At 44.7% G+C, this 16,329-nt stretch overlaps 1 long non-coding RNA gene across 2 annotated transcripts in view; it reads left to right on the top strand.

Annotated features, from left to right (window-relative positions):
* The window catches only part of LOC102553391 (uncharacterized), a 25,985-nt gene extending 9,937 nt beyond the window's left edge, over positions 1 to 16,048 (top strand). For both annotated transcript variants that reach the window (XR_359192.4, XR_005492730.1), the window contains 2 exons: positions 1,172 to 1,310; positions 14,834 to 16,048. This is a non-coding gene — a long non-coding RNA (uncharacterized LOC102553391). The remainder of the gene's footprint in view (positions 1 to 1,171; positions 1,311 to 14,833) is intronic.
* Positions 16,049 to 16,329: the final 281 nt, after the last annotated feature.

Genomic DNA, 16,329 nt, shown 5'->3' with positions numbered 1-16,329 from the left:
CGTTGGCTGTTTTGTCCTAATGACAGTGACCTTTGCCTTATAGCAGCTTTTCAGTTTCATGAGATCTCATTTGTCAATTGTTGATTTTAGAGTCTAAGCCATTGGTTATCTGTTCAGGAAATTTATGGAAGAGTTAGGGGAAGGACTGAAGGAGCTGAAGGGGATTGCAACCCCACAGGCAAAATAACAGTATCAACTAACTGACCCCTCAGAGCTCCCAGAGACTAAGCCAAACCAACCAAAGACCACACATGGGCTGGTCCTTCCCCTCACACACACACACACACACACACACACACACACACGCGCGCGCGCGTGCGCGCGCATGCGCGCGCGTAGCTGAGGACTGCCTTGTCTGGCCTCAGTGGGAGAGGATGTGCTTGGTCCGGTGAAGGCTTGATGCCCCAGAGAAGGGGGATGCTAAAGTGGTGAGGTAGGAGTGGATGGGCAGATGGGGGAGCACCCTCTTAGAGGCAAAGGGGAGGGTGGATGAGATGGGGGAACAAGGAAGGGGGATAACATTTGAAATGTAAATAAATGAAATAATAAAAATATGAAAGGAATTTTATTTTCAAAGTTTTTTTTTTTTGCTATTTCATTTTTTGTTTATTTGTTTGTTTTTCAAGACAAGATTTCTCTTTGTAGTCACAGCTGTCCTGGAACTCACTCTGTACACCAGGCTGGCCTTGAACTCACAGAGATCCGCCTGCCTCTGCCTCCTAAGTGCTGCATGAAAGTCAAAGTGAATCCTAAGTTACAAACTTCAGTTCTTTTTCTGAGAAGATGACCCAGTGATCTCATAGACCACCCTCACTCCAGCTCTGTCCTGCAGAGGAGACTGGGGTCAAGAGCCTCCTCCTGCCCCTCCATTTGCTGAAACATAGGGACGGGTTTCAGGAATCTCTTCAACAAGTAAGAGTGAGTTTCAGATTGGACAGCCATCTTATGTGACTCCTACCTTCTTCCCTCCACAAATATGGTGCACCTTAGGAAACTCGAATATCTGAATCCAGTTAAGACCTTACAGGCAGTCGTTAATAAATGGTACATCTGAAACACGATCTTCTTCAAGTGATGCATATTTAAGCTTTCCCAGTTCATGCTTTTATAGTATTTCACCATATCTCAGTGCTTATATTAACATTAATAGTGGATTGTTTTGATGTCCTAGGTCTAAAATCTGTTGATTCAAATGAGCATGCCTTCTTGAAAGTCTAAATCCACCATATTACCTCCCAAGAGACTATGGTTGGGTACCCGCTGTATGTGCAAAAGCTCCTTCTCCCAGATGCATATGAACATTGACCTCGGTGAGTTCTCTCTGTCTTGACTCTTTTATGGAAGTATTGTGGCATCAGGTACAGGGTGTATGGGCATGTGTATATCCATGTGCATATGTATCCTGACATGGGATTTGTTGGTGGTTCTTGAGGAAACCATCTTCTCCCAGGTGCTTAGGCTGCAGGGTCCTCTGCCACTCTCTAGGCCACCTGAAGGCCTAATGATTGACACTCATGGTCTTCTGTTTTGGTTTCATTTTACTTCCATAAATATTCCCTCATGTCCGTTTTAATGGGTCCCCAGGGCAGAACTTGTGCTTAGTCTAGCATTTGTGTTAGAGGCAAGAAACCATGTGTATACTGCGCGACATAGAATCCTAGTACCTGGCCGTGTCTTTGGACCTTAAATATGTGATACACACACCCTGGTTTGTTCAGAGAGTGCTGCCAATTTAAGTCTTACAAACCCTACAGTGGCAAGGGAGGGCACAAGATGGCATGAGATACTTTAAAAAAATATTTACGTCCAAACATTTGAAAATGCCCTTTAAACCTGTGTTCTCATTTGGATGTCCCAAGGGCACCTTCATTTCAACATGCCTAAAATGGCTTGTCTTCTCATACTGACCCTGTCCCAGTTGGCATTGCTGTCACCCAGAGGCCCAGTTTACAAAACCCAGTTGTTTTTCCACCTTTCTGTCCCTTCACACACTTCATATACCTCCAGAGCCTCTTCCGCCATTCCCCATAATTACTTCTTGATTTAGCTCCGTGTTCTTTTAAAAGTTTTAAAATTACTGTGTGTGTGTGTGTGTGTGTGTGTGTGTGTGTGTGTGTGTGTGTGTGACAGTAAGGTGGTAGAGGGCACAGGACAACCCTGCAATAGTTAGTTTTCTCTTTCCACCATGTGAGTCCCCATAATGGAAGTCAGGTTATCAGACTCGGTTGTAAACATCTTGCATTAATTACTTTATCTACTGCTATGATAAAAACAAACAACAAACCAGCAAATAAAAAGACATTATCAAGCCAACGAATAGAAGAGTTTATTTAGGCTCACAGTCCCAGAGAGCTAGGACTCCAATACCAACACAACTGGGAAGTGTTGAAGAAGGCAAGCATGGTTGCCGGTGCTTACACATCTAGATGCATAAGCAAGAAGCAGAGAGGATGGTGCATGGCCTTTAAAACCTTACAGACCATTCCCGGGCACATACTCCATCTAGCAAGCTCCCAACTCCTAAACCTACCCAAACATTTCACCCCAGTGTGGACCAAGTATTGAAATACCTGAGCCTACAAGGGACTTCTCATTCAAACTTCTAAATACCTTACTCCCTGGACCATCTAGCTGCCTGGGGTCCCCATTCTTAATTTAGCATATCTCTAGCTTATGTCAGAAACTGAGCAGTGGCAACTGTTTTGAAGCGTAGATCGGACACTTACCTGACACCATTACCTCCAGCTTTTAAGTGAGACCGACAGAACCTTCTCTGAAATGGGCGTTTCTCCCTTTGGTTCATCCTCTGACCATAAGATTGTATTCTAAAGCAAAATGTGATTTTTATGGTGTGGCCAAGTAAACAGAGTTGGGGAATCAGAATCAGGCAAGGGACATCGCTGAATCACAGCTCTACTACCTAAGGTCATTGTTACTTTTCTCCTTGCGGATCCTAGTACCTAGGACAACATGCAATCTGCAGAGGGTGTGGTTGGCTTGGACCATAGATAGATACAGCGGCAGGAAGAGCTCTTCACCATGGCATCAGGAGTGTGCGGCTGCCTGTTCACATCTGGGCAGATCAGAATAGAAAGGAATCCTGACACCAAGCCAGATTTCATCCCCCCTGCCCCTGTTTTATTCCGCCTGGGATGTCTGCATATGGGATGGAACTACTCACAGCCAGGGTAGATTTTTCTTCCTTAGTTCCAGAACTGCCTCCTAGGTTCGAATCTAGTCATATTGATGAAACCACCACCAGTTTACTCATCAACATTCCCCAAAACATCACTTTTAAGCCACCACACCATTCATTCTTTAAGATCCAGCCACGGTGCTCTTTCATAGGGAGGTAGATGAGTCCTTCCATCCTCTGGCTTATGGTTTGTGTCAAATTTAATTAACTTTTTTACATATGTGATGGTTTCTTCCCCAGGTGTCCAACCAGTTGACCTTCGTTCTGCAGGGGTGGCAGTATTTGGACTATAGAAAGAAAGATGTGTCTGGCAGAAGGTCCTTGAGTCAGCTAGGTCCTCAGAAGGATCTGCATCTGGTAGGGTGTTGTTGACATCTCTTGGGAGTGTTGTCAGGAAAGCCCAAGTCTGGCCCACTCAGTCTCACTCTGGCAAAGGACTCTCTTTGGTCCCATAATTACTTACCTCTGCTACAGCTAAAGGAATCCCATTTTTATGCTAGACATCCATCTTGGTACCTACTAAGCATTTGTCTCTGACTACAGTCCCTGGAATATAAGCTCCTAGTAACCCCTGACCCAGTGATCCTTCCCAAAGTGTGCAGCTATGACTATCTACTTGTTATATGATTAACTGCTTTTGTAGGGGATATTATAACTCGTACACAGATACCCACTGACTGTTTTGAGTTGCTTTAATCGCTGAACTTGGCACAACAGAACAGTGTTTACTTGCCTGCATAAATACGGAACGTCTTCGTGTGGTTTTCCTCTTTGAAAGTCCTTCCCCATACCTCTCAGTTATGGTAATCTCAAATTTGACTCAAAAATTGTTCTTCCTGCTAGCAGCTAATCAATAAATCTTCTCATTATGTTTGGGTTGCGTCTGTAGTCTTTTCTGAGGGGTCACAAACCCTGTAACATCTCCTGCTCATGTTCCTGCCATGGAATGAGGTCATCTGTGGTGAGTCCAGGCAGCAGGAGCTTGCAGCAGCTGGTCACATCACATCCACAGTCAGAATAGAGCAGCGAACGCTAGTGCTCAGCTTGTTCTCTCTTTTCTTATACCGCCGAGGATCCCTCTTAGGGAATGGTGCCACCCATAGTGGGCAGACCTACCCACTTCATCTAATGCAATCATGGTGATTCCACACAGACACACCCACACCCACAGATCCACCTGGTCTGTGCAGACTCCAATTGAGACTCCCTCCGAAGAGAATTCCAAATCTGGCCCAGTTGGCAAAGGGAGTTGAAACAGTGCATAACTTTACCCGTTTTACATTTTCCCCTTTTCCACGTTTCTTCTAGAGTGACCAGTGCATTATGATGAACAGAGACTTTAAAGAATATCTTGCCAGCTTCAAATAAAATAAGAGAGTGATCATCATAAATACTTTCAGGTCAAAATTGTGTCTCTTCTAAAGGCTAAATGAGATAACAAGTTTTTGTCTATACCACATTTTCTTTTGAAATGTCATTCTGACTTACGAGTATCTTCTTTTGTATAACCTTGATGTTGGGAGGGCCTAACCAACTTTTAGGGATTAGTTGCAGTAGCTACACTTAAAATATATTGGAGTTATTTATTACATAGCATCGGTCATGTAACGTAACTCCAGTCAAGGGAAGGTTCAACAAACCAAAGTGTTCATTTAAAAATGACTTTAAGGACTAGAAAGATGACTCAGTAGGGAGAGGTTCCTGCCACCGTGTCTGGTGTTAGGAGTTGCATCTGTGGAACCATTTGGTATAAGGAGAGAACCAACTCCTGAAAGTTGTCTTCTAACCTCCACCATGCTCCCTGGTACATGAATTACTTAAATGGCTACTGTCTGCCGCAGAGAGAAGGCATGGCTAGGGCTTACAGGGTTGTACCCGTGACTCCTCACTGTTGTTGGACGAGGGAGCAGAGAACTCATGTCAGAACTAGACGTGGGTATAATCTTCAGGGCTGGGCTCCAGAGACCAGCCTCTTCAGATAGGTTGCACCTCCTACAGGTTCCTAAACCTCTCAAGACATTGTCACATGCTGGAGACTGGAGCATTTCCCACTCAAAACATAGAAAAGCCAAGTACTTTATTAGTGCAGTATCAGCCAGAATTTGAGAGAGGTTGTCTGCCATCCATCTTTGATAGCTTAGGAAAACAGGCACTGGAAATGCGACTTGTTTTAAACACCCTAACTTTTGAAAAGATATTTTGAAAACCAATAATAATTCTATTGAAGTCTCTTTGAGAACTCTCATTTAGAGTTAAGTGGGGGAAGAAAGCCAAATCATCTTTGCAGATGTTGAGAAGAAATTCATCGCAGGCAATCACCATCTAATATCAGGCACTGACTTTCTGAGCAAGTGCTTTCTCTAAATGATAAATCAAATGTGTTGGAAGTATCATTAATCTCAGAATATAAATGAGACAAGCAAGAATATTAAGACAATGGAAACATTAACATTAAAAATCAGCCATTATAGCCAAGAATAGAAAAAAATATTAGAAAAGTATGCTGAATTTTTTTGAGGTTGCTATTAACATACTCTAGCAGAGACTACCGTGTAATAATGCTAGCATGTAGGCTGTGCTATAAATATTTACCCAGCTAGATGTCATGCGGCAGACACATTGTCGATAATGATATTGCTTTAACTAACGTTTGAAATAAAAGGATGGAAAAGTTTGCCACTAAAGATGAGAGTGTGGGGCCAGTAAGAGGGAATCAGCAGATGAAAGGGCTTTCTGCCAAGCATGGCAACTTGTATTTGATCTCTGGGACTCATGTGGTAGCAAGAGAAAAAGAGACTCTGAAAACTGTCTTCTGACCACACACTGTGGCATACTCATGTAAGCATGCACATATACACTTGTACACACACACACACACACACACACACACACACACACACACACACACAGAAAGAGAGAGAGAGAGAGAGAGAGAGAGAGAGAGAGAAACTGAGACACACAGAGACAGACAGACAGAGACAGAGTGAGGGAGAGGAGGGGGAGACAGAGACAGAGAGATAGATATAGACACAGACACAGACACACACACACACACAGAGAGACAGAAACAGAGAGAAACACACAGAGAGACACAAAGAAATAGATGTTCACAGATGAAATAAATAAATGTACTGAGAAAATTAAAAAAAAACATGAACATGAAGACCAACAGTTTACTTAAATGCTATTCATCCCAAGCCCTAGGCAAGTGAGACTGCTTTCCAGGTCTTAAATAAGCCTTGCACATTTCAGGTTCTCCTGCCATAATAAATACCCTGACCACAGGCAGCTGGGGGACAAGAAAGGATTCACTTGGCTCACACTTAGAGGTCACAGTCCATCAATGAAGGGATCAAGGAAGAAACCTGAAGCAGAAGCCACAGATTAGCATGGCTCGCTGACCTGCATAGACGGATGCTTAGCTGGTTCACTTGGGATCACCTGCCTAGAGAATGGTGCTGCTCACAGTGGGCTGGCCCCTCCCACATTAACAATGAAGACCATGACGCACATACCAAGCCACAGGCCAAGCTGATCCAGGGAATCTCTCCATCAAGGCTTTTCTCTAAGGCGACTCTAGGCTTTGTCAAGTAGTCAAGACTAACTGGGACATCATATTTAGTGGTTTCAATAGGTATGGCCACCATAGACTCATGCATTTGAATACTTGGCCCATAGGAAGTGGCGCTATTAGGAAGCATGGCCTTGTTGGAGGAAGTGTGCCTCTGTGGAGGGGGGCTTTGAGGTTTCTCATGCTCAGGCTCTGCCCATTGGCTTGACTGCCTTCAGAAGACAGTCTCCTCCTGAGTGCCTTTGGATCAAAAGGTCGAATTCTCTGCTCCTTCTCTAGAAGCACGTCTGTCTATACACTGTCATGCTTCCTACCATGATGATAATGGACTGAACCTCTGAAACTGTAAGCCAGCCCCAGATGAATGCTTCCCTTTATGAGAGCTACCTTGGTCAGGGTGTCCCTTCACAGCAATGAAACCCTAACTGAGACACCATATATGCTTTTTTTCCATCTTCGTTCCCCCTGTTTCTTCTGTCTTCATGGCCGTATCTATGTGCCAAAGGCTTGTCTTTAAGTCCCAACAGAACACATGATTTTTATGCTATTTTACACCTTTAAAAACATGAAGTTTGTTTGTTCATTTCTTCATTTACTTCTACATGTAATTTTGGAGCTTGATCTCCTCCAGACGTCACACACGCTTGGGGAAGCCCTCTGCAGTGAGCTACAGCCCTGCCTCTAAGGCTTTAGTTTGTTTTGTTTAGTGACCGATTCACGTTTCTCTTAGTTTCCTGGCAGGGTTAGGTTATGTAACCCAGGCATAGCAGAATATGCAACCCTCCTCCCTCACCCTCTTGATCCCTGGAATTCTGGACATCCACCCCATATCTGGCACCTTAAAGCTTTCAATAAATGTCTTGGGCAAACATTTTTGTACAGATTTATGTAACAATTCAATATTCAATATGATTTTGTATAATGTAAATTTATTTTGTCTTTATATAAACACATGGGAAAGTAATAAAGGTGTAACTGGGTGTGTGTGCGTGTGTGTGTGTGGCAGCGGGGGGAGGAATTTTCAGATGCCTAAATCTCTTGCCTAATTTCAGTTGTCACACAATTCTAGGGGCTGAGAAGCTTATAATAAAAAAAAAATATCTCTTACAGTTCTGGAGCTCTGGAGCCCATGCTTTAACTGGCAAGAGACTTGCTCTGTCAGCACAGTGGAAGGCGTTATCAGCAAAAGGGAGGGGGCCAGGCCATGTCAGAAAAGGCAGAGCCAGTTTATAACCAGGTCTTGTGATACCATCATTACTCCACTCCTGAGGAGGGAGCCACCACAAGGTAACCATCTCTTGAAGGTCTTACCTTCCTCATACGGTTACATCGGTAATTAAATTTTACCGTGGGTCATTCAAAGTGCTGCTGCCCCATGGCTGCCCCAAACAAGTGGGTCTGGTGGACCACAGCTAGGTGTTAGAATCTGTTGTTTTTCCTGTGTCATTGTGGTAGTTTCATGATGGTTTCGACTTGACACAACATAGGATTACCAATGGAGTCTTATGAATTGTCTACTTGGACTGTGGCCATGTCTGTAAAAGGCATTTTAGTTGAGGTAGGAAGGCCCACCCTGAATGCACACTGTCCTGTTTTGTGGGCCGGGTCCTGGCCTGTGTAAGTGTGGAGTGAGCTGAGCACAAGTGAGCATCCGTGATTTCAGGCCCCTCTGTTCCTGAAAGTGGATGTTGACTAGCTGTTTGGGGTTCTTGCCATGACTAGTATCCATGATGAACTATAACCTGGGACTCAAACAGCCGCCCTTCCTCCAGGCCTGGAACTAGGCCTGCAATGCTGCTCCCCTGAACCCAAGTCTTAGCTTCCCTGGGCAGGTTGCACATACCCGAGGGCAAGCAAAGTTAAAGGATCTCTCTTGAAATGCTCTAATACTGATAGGGATTACAAGGCAGCCTCGCTTCTGGATGCAGCTCGCCAGGTACTAGAACCCCAACGCCCATCAGTCAACAGTTCGATTGCTTGTGAACACAGCCAATCGGTAGTCTATAAACCCCCTCGGCCTTGACAGACATTTGGGGAGGTTCTGGAGCAGGTAGCCTATAGCAAATTTCTACCCAGTAGGATTTAGTGAGGCCTCGGTTGTCAGAGTTTCAGTACAGCTGTCCCTTAACAAATACTACAGTCTCAACCATTGTTGTTACCTGGGAATTGTCCTACTTGGGGATAAATTGGGGACAGTGAGTCCTGCTGTCACATGCTGTCATCGGCATTTTAAAGATATCGGGGGATGCGTCTCTGGATGGCTTCTGAGTTTTGAATTTCTTGATTCCCTCTGGTTCTGTTGCAGACAAATGTGACCAGGCATCCTTCTTGACATCAATTCTCCCCTTACAGAGAAGTCTTTTTGTGCCCGGCTTTGGTTTTATGTCTGGTCCTATTATAGAGGGTTTTCTGGCTACCAGCTGCTCCCTTTCAGCATTTATGAGGATTTGACCTTTTTTATATTATTTTATTTCAGTGGTGGGGAGTCCAGAGTTCAGCGTCCGTAAGGGGTCCACCAGGCTGTGTTTTGTGAGTGGATTATGCATGAGGCAAGCCCACACCTTGGCTCTGATTTCAGCTTTAGGGGGCCTCCTCTTGCCTTGGTGCCTGTAGAAAGTTACGTCTCCTCTGTACCTCCTAGAGCGGGAGAGACGAAGGCTTTAGGCTAAATCGCCCAATCCTGTATTTCTGCAGCAGCAGGCAATAAGTGAAGAAGCTTAAGCGTTGCATTCCTACGGTCTGAAGCCTGCGGACCCTGCAATCAAACACGGAGGCCGTATTCCAAAACAATTGTGTCCCATGACGGTTTATTACGGAAGAGTCGGTCTCTCTAAAAGATGCTTGCCAATAAAACAGAGTGAAAAACCGGATCCCTTTATAATTTCTACTCCACAAACCCCAATTTTGTAGATGACAGCTGAGCTCTTCTTATTCAGATTTCAAAAACCACTTTGCATGCTTAGAGACCATTCATTCACACAGGGCCCCAGATGAAGGATTCCTCTGCAGGCAGCAAGTAGCATCAAGCAGAGACTGGTTGTCTCTGCTGGGCCCATTCACGCTGCCTGTGACCTTCTTGCCCAGCCATGTTGATAGCCTGTGAGGGCTGTGTTAACCAAGAGGTCCACCCAGCAGCCGGGGCTAATGGGCTTCCTCCCCCTGCCGTGTTGGAATTGGGATTTATCTTCCTGCAGAATGATTTTACGGACACCTCCCAGTCAAGCCTTTATTTCTACATCAGAGCGCAGTTGAAAGCAGGTTCAGCACTGGTAAAATGCAGATGCCTGACAACTTCACTAAGAGACAGTGTGCCCAGGAACATGGGAGTTATTTTGGCTTGTCTCCTCTGCCAGATGTTTTGTTTACAGGTCCTTGCGAACTTTCCTCTTAGTTAAGAAGTGCAGGTGGGGGCGTGGGGGTGTAAGGCTGTGAGAGAGAACTGGTGTGTTTGCCTGAAATAAAATGAGATAAACAGCCCTTCTCATATGAGGTGTGGAAACCATGCTTCTGCTGACTTACTCTAAAGTTTGAAGTTTTAAACACCCTTCTCTGTACACAGTTTGTGTCTGCGGACTCTCTTGTTGTCCTCACTAATTTAGCCAGAGCTAAATTTCAATTATGGACTAACTCTTAGATACTATATAATTTAAAGTGAATATATGTACTGGGGCTGAGGAGCTAGAATCTACATTAGGAGATTAAACCGTCTGTCTGTCTATCTATCACCTATCTACGTATCTATCTGTCACCTATATCTATCATCTATCACAGATAGAGAAGCAATTGAAAATTAATCCACCTGTCAAGGAAAGTGAGAATGTTATTTTCAGTCTTGTAGTGACTGCTTAGAAAGGTAATTATGTAAAAATAAATATACATAAAAAATACAAACTATACTAGAGCTAGGGAGATGGCTCTGCCAGTTAAAGGCCTGATGTGCAGGCATGAGAAACGGAGTTTAGATTCCCAGGATCCATGTAAAAAGCGGTTGGTGGCAGTGCTGGGGATGGGACATCCTAGGGCCAGTGGCCAGTCAATTTAACTGCTGAGGGGCTCTGGGCTTGGCGAAGAGACTCTGTCTCAAGAAGTAGAGAGCAGTGAAGGAAGATATCTGATACAGACCTCTGACTTCCGCATGCATGTGCACATGTGTGTGCACTCATACATAAACACATAAAAAAGACAGGAAAAAGTTATCTTAAAGTGAAAGCATTGGCAGTTTGCTGGACTCCAGATAGACACAGGTCGCTGGGCAATCTTCTTGAGGTCAGTGAGAGCACGGATACAGGCAGAGGACATGACAAAAAACGCAAACAGGCGAGGAGTCATTGAGAGAAGTAAGAGAGCCTGGAGAACCCCGAGGCATCATTGGGCAGATCTGGGTGCTTGGGCACCTTGATGACACTCTCTCATTGTGACCCAGGGCCTATACAGGATCACACATGTTCCCAACTCTTTTGTGCTTTGAAAGTCCAGTGTGAGCAGATCTTGTATTCACAGCATGATTCTTTGCAGTGCATCTGTTTTGATAAGATTGTTTCTTTCCTTCTTTTTTTTTTTTCTGCCCATTGGCCAACGCTGGGGCCAGTCTGCTTATGAACTGTTTTGAATTTCATTGCTGAATTTATGTTCTAAAAAAGATTTTAAGTCTCTTATGGGCAGTGAGTACTGTATGAAATTCATACAGTACTCACAGTGGCCATATGGCGTATGCTCCATAAATACCTAGCAAGTGGCATTTAACTAGAGGACAGGGAGAGGGCACATTCTGCATTGACAGACCACGACTGTAATTGATCTCGGTTTGTTCTGCAATGAGCCGTTTACCTAGCCTAACGACCTGCGAGATGCTTTATTTTCACAGATGCAGAAGTTTTTATTAAAGAATGGCTCCAAAGCCACGTATGATGGTACACATGTGTAATTCCAGCAGTCAGAGGGCTGAGGACTGAGGCAGGATAATCTCTTGCTCCAAGGCAGCCTGGGTGCAGAGTTGAGACTGTCTCGACAACTCCACTCCCACCTTGGACCCGAGAAGGGCCACAGCTACATCTTGTCTTAACCATGCCGACTATGGGACACACCAATAAACTTATCTATTGCAACGTTGACTGGGACATGGAGAAAGACAGGAGAATTCTAGGTAGGTTAGGATCTTTCTGCCCAGAGCCCGGCTGGGATGCTGTATCTGATCACCTCGCTATAGACTGAGGCAGGCTACGATTTCCTGTTACGTCTTCCTTCGATTGTGTCAACGCTGTCCACCAAAGAGATGACTTTCTCATTTCATCCCCAAAACCAGCCTCCACTGCTGTGTTTGTGTTTAATTAAAATAGACATTTTGTGCTCTAGATAAGGACTGCTTTGAAAGAAACCCCTCCCTAGAGTTCCTGCCTGCATTTTTCTGGGGGTTACTGAGCCCTCCCATGTAGCCACCGTGCCGAAAACTGCATTATTCATTCTGGTATCTTGTTAGTCTCCTTAGCCTTTCATCCCATTTTGTTCCAAGTCTTCAAATTGTATATAGAGTGAAGGGCGTGGTCCAGACCCCAGCTCCTTAAACAAGAGCCAACCTTTCTTCATTGTTCTGGGAAACCTGCTTGGGCTCCTGGCTAAGACCATTCTGCTCAGTTAGTATTATTATGACTCTGTGACCATGTGACTGGCATGTCACGAGGTGTGTATGTTAGGGGCTACTGTCAGACCCTATCAATTCGGAATTTATTTTAACTATAAACAAGCTGGGATCGAATGCTTGTGCAGAATTCTATATTTTAAACGGAATGTTAGACAGAAGTTACAGGGTAGACTAGTCCAAAAAAGTTTAAAAACCTTTGATATCATACTATATATAGACAGACTTAGAATATTATTTTATTTAACAAGCTTTTCTTCAGTTTAATTTTATTTGCTAGCATGTTGCCCGTAAACAAGATAGTATTTTGTCTTTAAGTGGTACATAATTTGGTCATTTAAGAACGAGACTTTCTCTAATTATATTGCATTAAGGAAGCACATCTAGTCTTTATAAACAGGTAGGACCGAAGAGAGGTGGTGATGCTCTTCTGTGAGGTTCACTGGAAAACAGTCCACGCAATCCCCAGGGCAGACACGGCACGCCATTGTCAATTCTATGTCCCGTCGAGCTTCCTCATTTGTAAATCTTGACTCTGACACCCTAAGTCAGGTGAGTTTCCTGAACTAGTGCAGGATGGGCCATATTTGAACTCAGGTCTTCCAACCCCTGGCCTCTCTGCTTCTCAGGTCTCCAACCCCTGCTTCTCTGTAACTTGACCTACCCTGCCTGTCTGGCCTCAGCTCTTTGGCTGCCTTCTTCTGTAGGAAGCCTGGGCCTCCTAGTGACCGGGCAGGAACAGGTGGAGAGGTAGGCACGTGAACTGGGAGCTGTTGATAAGGGGATCAAATAGCAGCCATCACTATCCTCCTCCAGCAAACAACCCTGGGTTTACTTGCTTGACTGTGATCAACGAGAAGTCACAAGACAAGCGGGGAAGACAGAAGGGCATGGGTTCAAATCATTTTTTTTTTAAACAACTTTGCTCTGCTCCACTTTACTCTGTAGAAACTATAAAATGGTTCAGTGAAAAATACCACATATCATACATCCATTAACTATTTAAAAAAGTACAATACTTTCTGATTACTTTCCAATTTTCCAGTCTTACTTAGAGATAATGGGCTTATCCCTGTAGAGAGGAATGGCGGGGTTCATATTTGAAAGAGTTAGGCTTGATTTAAAATAAATAAAAAGGAAATATGAGTCTGAGTCTTTTAACGTGCTCCTTTGCCACAAGATAGAACTTTATTAAAGCATTAGAAGGTATAGCCGTGCATTTAAAACTATACATTCTTAGCTGACTGAACAATCAGAGGAGTCTAATAGGTCAAGTGTAGTGGTACTTTTCAGTGTTTTATAATGCATTTAAATACTATCCAACATCCAGCCGAGAATTAGTATTATATGAATGTAACAGGAAGCCTCTCTTAATTTAGCCTATGCAAAAAAAGGGACATTTATTATAAGATAAAGGGGTGCCTTGTGGGACCAAGCCTAAGTCTTGAGGAGAGAATTACAACCATGGTAGACTGCTCAGGAGTCCTGTAGTAACCCAGAGAGCCTATTTTACCTTCTTGTCTGCTCACATAAAAACTAAAAATGGGACAATTGACTGTTATTATGACTTCGAATTTGTTTTATCTGGATCTATGATGGATATTTAATAAATACTGGCCTAGGTACATCGGCTTTTATACCCCGCCCCCAGTTAAGCATCTAATGATCTGTAAATAAGCAGTCAAGAGATTGCTTTCTGAGGGGACTCTGCTTTTTCGTGACAGATCTTGGTAGGATGTGAAGGACTCACCCTCTGGCTTACGTGTTTACTCACAAGATGCTTAGAGTAAGTGTTCTGTCAGATTTGTAAAAAGTGGGTCCAATGGCAGAGAGGCTGTGCTTTCAACAGAAAACGTCTTGCCTTCCCAGCGATGGCGTGATGCTACCCCTCAGGCTTTGAAGGTTCTGCAGCCACATGGAACCTGCCTTGCTTCTTCCGGTATTTTCTCCGCGCCTCACTCATCTCTTCGACCCCCGTTACCCGCCCCTTCCCCTTCTTTCCTTCACAATGGCGCCTCTGTTCAAGACACCAGTCACACTAAGACTGGCTGAGATCTCTTGGCTTTAATCCTTTAGCAGGAAGATGGAGGTGGGGTAAAGCGGAGCGAGTCCTCGTTAAATGCGCAGGGCGGAAGACCCAGGGCCCCACTAGAGGAGCCCACAGCTGGACGTGGCCAGAAGTTTGCTGACCCGACATCTGATTCTTCCACGGGAGGCTCAGTTGCGCCCTTATTCTCGGGTGCCTCACTTGTGAGGTTGAAAATATCGTATTTTTAAGTGCTCTCCTGGCAGTTCTTACACGCTGCAGTCTGGTAGGCACTGTTAAGAGAAGATGTTCTTTAAAAGATTGTGAACAGACACAATTTCAGGCTGAGAAAATACCAGAAACCGTAGGTTTTCTGAGTCCTGAGCTGAATGTATTCCCTTCCAGGTCTGGCACGGGCTTTGTACTTCACACTCCAGGGTCTATGAAAACACAGCGGAGGCCAGGGGAGCCACCAAGGGTCAGAACCAAGGCAGGCACGGTCGGGATCCCCACACGAGCTGCAGATGCCCAGTAACAAGTTTTCCTTGACTGCTGACGACTGAATGCTGTTTTTCCTGTTCACATTATTTTCAATTGGATGCACTCTTTAGAGGTTTGTTTATATTTATGCGTGTGCATGTGCGTCTGTGTGTATGTATGTGCACCCATGTTGGGATGCTACCAGAGGCCACAAGAGGGAGTCAGATGCCCTGGAGCTGGAGCCATGGGCCTTTGTGAGCTGCCCGACATGGGTGCTGGGAATCAAGTTTGGGTGCCCTACAAGACTGCAAGCTCCAGCCCTGAATGTATTTTTAAAAACCTAATCTCATCCAGAGTCATAGACACTTACTGCTGAAGGCATGTACTCCTGTGGCTAGGAAATTAGAGAACTTACTAAATGTATCTGTTGGCTGGAAAGTAAAAAAAAAAAAAAAAAAAAAAAAAGAGTTAACACCTCACTCAACCCTTCAGGCAGGAGTACACAAAGGGTTCCCCACTTCTTGAACCGCAAGAGGTACCTAGGTGCAAGGGCCTCCTTGTGCTAGATGTGCGGCTTCAGTCAGTCCCTAGACCCTTCTAAGGTAGTTACTGTCATCCCAGCACTCAGCAAAGGACTGGAAGATTAGACCACACCCGCACAGCGTCAGGGACACACATAGAGGTCACCGGGAAGAATCGTATGGCCTGTGTCTTCTGCATCATGTCAGAACATATCGTAGTGGCCGTGAGGAAACCTGTCACTCCCTAAGGAGTGGCTCCAGTCCCACCTAAGCATGCAATCTTCCCTGACTTTCTTATTTTTAAAAAGTGTCTTTTGTTTCACAGGTGATAATTTACACACCTTTTCATCACTGTCTCATTAGAGCTGGGCAGCCTGTTGTCATGGGCCACAGAGGGAAACTTCTCTTCCTGCTTCTCCATAAAATGAAGACACATCTTAACCGTGATGGTGTCTGTCTGAAACTCAATGAAATGAGGACCACACTCCTTTGCTACTTAGCAATCTGGACATGTCCCACAGTGTGGATACATGGCAGTAACAGTTCATGTACATTAAATACCCATGTGCTCCCCTACTGTGGGGAGAGTCTCTGTGACTCAGTGAGCCCGAGTGATGGAGCAGACCTCACCCGTGCTTCTCTTTGGCTATGGGAGGTGAGGGAGTCTCCTTCCTCTCTTCACCATACTGTGCTGGGACCCAGCAGGTATCTCTATAAGGTCAACTGACAAGAGGGGATGGATGCCTTTGAGGTGTCTCTCTTAAGCAAGGGATCTTTACATAGCTGATACTCTAAATAGTGTCCCTGGGGTGCTGCCTACCCTCACTCCTCTGCCTCCTGGTTCTACGTATCAGCAGGCTCCCTCTACCTCACAGGTCACTGTCCTGTGTGCTGACTGGC

Source organism: Rattus norvegicus, chromosome 13 (assembly GCF_036323735.1).
Source record: "Rattus norvegicus strain BN/NHsdMcwi chromosome 13, GRCr8, whole genome shotgun sequence".
Lineage (NCBI taxonomy): Eukaryota > Metazoa > Chordata > Mammalia > Rodentia > Muridae > Rattus > Rattus norvegicus.
This window is presented reverse-complemented; position numbering and strand designations above follow the sequence as displayed.